Here is a 6,766-nt window from a genome sequence, read left to right on the forward strand (position 1 = left end):
GGATACGGCCCGCCAGGACTGGTTTGGGCACCCCTGATATAGAGGCAGTCAACGCGAAATCTGCTGGGTTTGATTCCGATCCGTGTCAGAAGGACCGTAGGGCTTGGGAGTCCGTACAACAGGGGTGCCCAAACCTGTCCTGGCGGGCCGTATCCATGCCAGATTTTTGGGATATCCCCATCTGGTGATCACGGTTCGATCCCCGGCGCCGGCGGCAGATCAGAGTGCCCAGGACGGGGTCCATGTGACCCGGGCAGTCCTATCCCCTGGGTGTACGTGGTTGTCCGACATGTCGGTCGTATTTGCTTTTACGTACCGGATCGGAATCGGCCCCCATAAAATCGTACGTAAAGTATATAGCAAATCAACCTGAAATCTGCTGGGTCAGAAAGGGCTCGATTCCGATCCGTGTCGGAAGGTTAGGAGTCCGTACGAATTTGTCGGGACGGCATGGCAGAGTGCCCGGGATGGGCTCCATGGCTCTTGGGCAGTCGTCCCCCGGGCGTCCGGGGCTCCATCCAGGCCGACGGCATGGCAGAGTGCCCGGGACGGGCTCCATGCGTCCCGGGCATTCGTCCCCCGGGCGTCCGGGGCTCCATCCAGGCCGGCGGCAAGGCAGTGTGCCCGGGTCGGGCTCCATGCGTCCCGGGCATTCGTCCCCCGGGCGCCTGAAACTGCTGGGTCAGAGAGGGCTCGATTCCGATCCGTGTCGTAAGGTTAGGAGTCCGTACGAATTTGTCGGGACGGCATGGCAGAGTGCCCGGGACGGGCTCCATGCGTCCCGGGCATTCGTCCCCCGGGCGTCCAGGGCTACATCCAGGCTGACGGTATGGCAGAGTGCCCGGGTCGGGCTCCATGGTTTTCACGGTGGTCCTCCCCTGGGTGTCAGGGGGCTCCTGGCCGACGGCATGGAAAAGTACCCAGGACGGGCTCCATGCGTCCCGGGCATTTGTCCCCCGGGCGTCCGGGGCTCCATCCAGGCCGACGGCATGGCAGAGTGCCCGGGTCGGGCTCCATGGTTTCCAGGGTGGTCCTCCCCAGGGTGTCGGGGCGCTCCAGGCCGAAGGCATGGAAAAGTGCCCAGGACGGGCTCCATGCGTCCCGGGCATTTGTCCCCCGGGCTTCCGGGGCTCCATCCAGGCCGACGGCATGGCAGAGTGCCCGGGTCGGGCTCCATGGCTTTCACGGTGGTCCTCCCCTGGGTGTCTGGGGGCTCCAGGCCGAAGGCATGGAAAAGTGCCCAGGACGGGCTCCATGCGTCCCGGGCACGGGCACGGGGACGGGGACAGGGTCGGGAGAGTCCAGGCGGCTTCACTTCCGTGTCCAGCCATCTGATCGCCCAGATTCCCTCGGCCATCTGGTCGCCCGGATCCCCTCAGGCATCTGGTCGCCCGCAACGCTTTCCTATGGGGCGACCAGATGGCCGAACTTCCCTGGAAGTCCCGATGAGGTGCCATTCGCCGCCCGGATCCCAGCGAGGGCTCCAGGAGGTTGGGTACATTCGCGCCTTGGGTCCCCTCTGTCACCTCGCGTGCACAGATTACAAGAAAAGGGGGTAATTTTCCTCCGGATTACTAGGGAGAAGGGTACGCCCGGACACCCCTCCGAGGCTGGTGGTTCTCTGCCATGGGGACCAGATGGGCTATGCCTGGGCAACACCTCCCTAGGCCACCCGGGGCTTCCTTCCTCCAGGCCAACTGCATGTCAAATTGCCCAGGACGGGCTCCATGGCTCCTGGGCAGTCGTCCCCCGGGCGTCCGGGGCTCCATCCAGGCTGACGGCATTGAAAAGTGCCCAGGACGGGCACCATGCGTCCCGGGCATTCGTCCCCTGGGCGTCCGGGGCTCCATCTAGGCTGACGGTATGGCAGAGTGCCCGGGTCGGGCTCCATGGTTTTCACGGTGGTCCTCCCCTGGGTGTCTGGGGGCTCCAGGCCGAAGGCATGGAAAAGTGCCCAGGACGGGCTCCATGCGTCCCGGGCATTCGTCCCCCGGGCGTCCGGGGCACCCATCTCCATGAGGCCAACGGCATTGGCAAAGTACCCAGGACGGGCTCCATGGGTCCCGGGCAGACCTCCCCCCGGGCGTCCGGGGCTCCCACCTCCAGGCCGACGGAATGTCAAAGTACCCAGGACGGGCTCCATGGGTCCCGGGCAGCTTCCCCCGGGGCGTCCGGGGCACCCACCTCCAGGCCGACGGCATGTCAAAGTACCCAGGACGGGCTCCACGGGTCCCGGGCATTCCTCCCCCAGGTCGTCCGGGCCCTAGAGCTCCGGTGGTCCAACCTGCGCCTGAGGCCCAGCCGGGGTCCAAGAGCCCTGCCTTGCGTGGGCAGGCAGTCAGGAACCCTACCGCGAAGGCTTGGGATGGATGGGGAGCTGGGAGTCCTTTCGATCCCGGCCCTCTGGTCGCCCGCGATGCTTTCCAATGGGGCGACCAGATGGCCGGGCTTCCCTGGAAGTCCCGATGAGGTGCCATTCGGCTCCTGGATCCCAGCTAGGGCTCCATGAGGTCGGGTTCTTTTACGCCTTGGGTCCCCTCTGTCACCTCGCGTGCACGGATTGCAAGAAAGGGGGGTAATTTCCCTCCGGATTACTAGGGGCAGGGTACGCCCGGACACCTCTCCAGGGCTGGTGGTTCTCTGCCCGGGGGACCAGATGAGATATGCCTGGGCAACACCTCCCCCGGGCGTCTGGGGGCTCCATTCTCCGGGCCAACGGCATGGCTCAATGCCCAGGACGGGCTCCACGTGTCCCGGACAGACCTCCCCTGGGCGTCCGGGGCACCCATCTCCATGAGGCCAACGGGATGGCAAAGTACCCGGGAAGGGCTCCACGGGTCCCGGGCAGCCTTCCCCCGGGCGTCCGGGGCTCCCACCTTTAGGCCGACGGCATGTCACACTGCCCAGGACGGGCTCCATGGGCCCCGGACAGACCTCCCCCGGGCGTCCGGGGCACCCATCTCCAGGAGGCCAACGGGATGGCAAAGTACCCGGGAAGGGCTCCACGGGTCCCGGGCAGCCTTCCCCCCGGGCGTCCGGGGCTCCCACCTCCAGGCCGACGGCATGTCACAGTGCCCAGGACGGGCTCCATGGGCCCCGGACAGCCCTCCCCCCGGGCGTTCGGGGCACATATCTCCAGGAGGCCAACGGCGTTGCAAAGTACCCGGAAAGGACTCCACGGGTACCGGGCAGTCCTCCCCCCGGGCGTCCGGGGCACCCATCTCCATGAGGCCAACGGCATTGGCAAAGTACCCGGGAGGGGCTCCACGGGTCCCGGACAGGCCTCCCCCGGGCGTCCAGGGCACCCACCTCCAGGCCGACGGCATGTAAAAGTGCCCAGGACGGGCTCCATGGGTCCCGGGCAGCCCACCCCCGGGCATCTGGGGCACCCATCTCCAGGAGGCCAACGGCGTTGCAAAGTACCCGGGAAGGGCTCCACGGGTACCGGGCAGTCCTCCCCCGGGCGTCCGGGGGCTCCCTTCTCCAGGCCGACGGCATGGTTCAATGCCCAGGACGGGAGGTCAAGTGGCCAGGACGGGCTCCATGCGTCCCGGGCATTCGTCCCGGGACGGGGACGGGGTGGGGAAGAGTCCAGGCGGCTTCACCTCCATGCCCAGCCATCTGGTCGCCCGGATTCCCTCGGCCATCTGGTCGCCCGGATCCCCTCGGGCATCTGGTCGCCCGCAACGCTTTCCTATGGGGGGGACCAGATGGCCGAACTTCCCTGGAAGTCTTAATGAGGTGCCATTCGCCTCCCGGATCCCAGCGAGGGCTCCATGAGGTCGGGTTCTTTCACGCCTTGGGTCCCCTCTGTCACCTCGCGTGCACAGATTGCAAGAAAGGGGGGTAATTTGCCTCCGGATTACTATGGGGCAGGGTATGCCCGGACACCCCTCCAGGGTTGGTGGTTCTCTGCCATGGGGACCAGATGGGATATGCCTGGGCAACACCTCCCTAGGCCACCCGGAGCTTCCTTCCTCCAGGCCAACTGCATGTCAAATTGCCCAGGACGGGCTCCATGGCTCTTGGGCAGTCGTCCCCCCGGGCGTCCGGTGCTCCATCCAGGCCGACGGCATGGCAGAGTGCCCGGGACAGGCTCCATGCGTCCCGGGCCTTCGTCCCCCCCGGGCGTCCGGGGCTCCATCCAGGCTGACGGCATGGCAGAGTGCCCGGGACGGGCTCCACGGGCCCCGGGCGTCCGGGGCTCCCTTCCCCGGGCCAGCGGCATGTCAGAGTGCCCAGGACGGGCTCCACGGGCCCCGGTCATCCGGGGCACCCTTCCCCGGGCCAGCGGCATGTCAGAGTGCCCAGGACCAGTTCCACGGGTCCCGGGCAGTCCTCCCCCGGGCGTCCGGGGCTCCCTTCCCCGGGCCAAAGCATTTCAGAGTGCCCAGGACGGGCTCCACGGGTTCCGGGCGTCCAGGTCTCCCTTCCCCGGGCCAACGGCTTGTCAGAGTGCCCAGGACGGGCTCCACGGGCCCCGGGCGTCCGGGGCACCCTTCCCCGGGCCAGCAGCATGTCAGAGTGCCCAGGACGAGTTCCACGGGTCCCGGGCAGTCCTCCCCCCCGGGTGTCCGGGGCTCCCTTCCCCGGGCCAAAGCATTTCAAAGTGCCCAGGACGGGCTCCACGGGTCCCGGACGTCCGGGGCTCCCTTCCCCGGGCCAACGGCATACAGGAGTGCCCAGGACGGGCTCCACGGGTCCCGGACGTCCGGGGCTCCCTTCCCCGGGCCAACGGCATACAGGAGTGCCCAGGACGGGCTCCACAGGTCCCGGTCGTCTGGGGCTCCCTTCCCCGGGCCAACGGCTTGTCAGAGTGCCAAGGACGGGCTCCACGGGTCCCGGTCGTCTGGGGTCCCTCCCCCGGGCCAACAGCAGGTCAGAGTGCCCAGGACGGGCTCCACGGGTCCCGGGCAGCCCACCCCCCGGGCGTTCGGGGCACCCATCTCCAGGAGGCCAACGGCGTTGCAAAGTACCCGGGAAGGGCTCCACGGGTACCGGGCAGTCCTCCCCCGGGCGTCCGGGGCTCCCATCTCCAGGCCAACGGCATGGTTCAATGCCCAGGACGGGCTCCATGTGTCCCAGACAGACCTGCCCCGGGCGTCCGGGGCACCCATCTCCAGGCCAACGGCATGGCTCAATGCCCAGGACGGGCTCCATGGGTCCGGGGAGGCGTCCCATGCGCCTCCGGGCTTGGGAGCCCCGGCTGGGTCCAGGGGCCCGGGCGGGCCCCGGGTCGGGTGCTCCGGCCCTGGTCCCTGTCTTCCAGCCTACCGCACTGCCAAGGGCCTAGGAATGGGTTCCGTTGTTCCCGGGGAGCCTCCCCCTTGCTTGGCTGGGTTCAGGAGCAGTGGCTAGGGCCCCTGAGGGCCCGGGGAGGGCGGCCTCCCCACCCCGGGCTCTGTCCTTGGTCCTGCTGCGTGGCAGGGTGCCCGGGACGGGGTCCGGAGGGACCGGGGAGGCGTCCCATGCACCTCCGGGCTTGGGAGCCCCGGCTCGGTCCAGGGGCCCGGGCGGGCCCCGGGTCGGGTGCTCCGGCCCTGGTCCCTGTCTCCCAGCCTACCGCACTGCCAAGGGCCTAGGAATGGGTTCCGTTGTTCCCGGGGAGCCTCCCCCTTGCTTGGCTGGGTTCAGGAGCAGTGGCTAGGGCCCCTGAGGGCCCGGGGAGGGCGGCCTCCCCACCCCGGGCTCTGTCCTTGGTCCTGCTGCGTGGCAGGGTGCCCGGGATGGGGTCCGGAGGGACCGGGGAGGCGTCCCATGCACCTCCGGGCTTGGGAGCCCCGGCTCGGTCCAGGGGCCCGGGCGGGCCCCGGGTCGGGTGCTCCGGCCCTGGTCCCTGTCTCCCAGCCTACCGCACTGCCAAGGGCCTAGGAATGGGTTCCGTTGTTCCCGGGGAGCCTCCCCTTGCTTGGCTTAGTTCAGGAGCAGTGGCTAGGGCCCCTGAGGGCCCGGGGAGGGCGGCCTCCCCACCCCGGGCTCTGTCCTTGGTCCTGCTGCATGGCAGGGTGCCCGGGACGGGGTCCGGAGGCACCGGGGACCGGAGGCACCGGGGAGGCGTCCCATGCACCTCCGGGCTTGGGAGCCCCGGCTCGGTCCAGGGGCCCGGGCGGGCTCCGGGTCGGGTGCTCCGGCCCTGGTCCCTGTCTCCCAGCCTACCGCACTGCCAAGGGCCTAGGAATGGGTTCCGTTGTTCCCGGGGAGCCTCCCCCTTGCTTGGCTGGGTTCAGGAGCAGTGGCTAGGGCCCCTGAGGGCCCGGGGAGGGCGGCCTCACCGCCCCGGGCTCTGTCCTTGGTCCTGCTGCGTGGCAGGGTGCCCGGGACGGGGTCCGGAGGGACCGGGGAGGCGTCCCATGCACCTCCGGGCTTGGGAGCCCCGGCTGGGTCCAGGGGCCCGGCCGGGCCCCGGGTCGGGTGCTCCGGCCCTGGGCCCTGTCTCCCAGCCTGCCGCACTGCCAAGGGCCTGGGAAGGGGTTCCGATGTGCCCGGGGAGCCTCCCCTTGCTTGGCTGGGTTCAGGAGCAGTGGCTAGGGCCCCTGAGGGCCCGGGGAGGGCGGCCTCCCCACCCCGGGCTCTGTCCTTGGTCCTGCTGCGTGGCAGGGTGCCCGGGACGGGGTCCGGAGGGACCGGGGAGGCGTCCCATGCACCTCCGGGCTTGGGAGCCCCGGCTGCGTCCAGGGGCCCGGCCGGGCCCCGGGTCGGGTGCTCCGGCCCTGGGCCCTGTCTCCCAGCCTGCCGCACTGCCAAGGGCCCGGGAAGGGGTTCCGAT

The sequence above is a fragment of the Lissotriton helveticus genome, chromosome 8 (assembly GCF_964261635.1).
Source record: "Lissotriton helveticus chromosome 8, aLisHel1.1, whole genome shotgun sequence".
NCBI classification, from domain to species: Eukaryota; Metazoa; Chordata; class Amphibia; order Caudata; family Salamandridae; genus Lissotriton; species Lissotriton helveticus.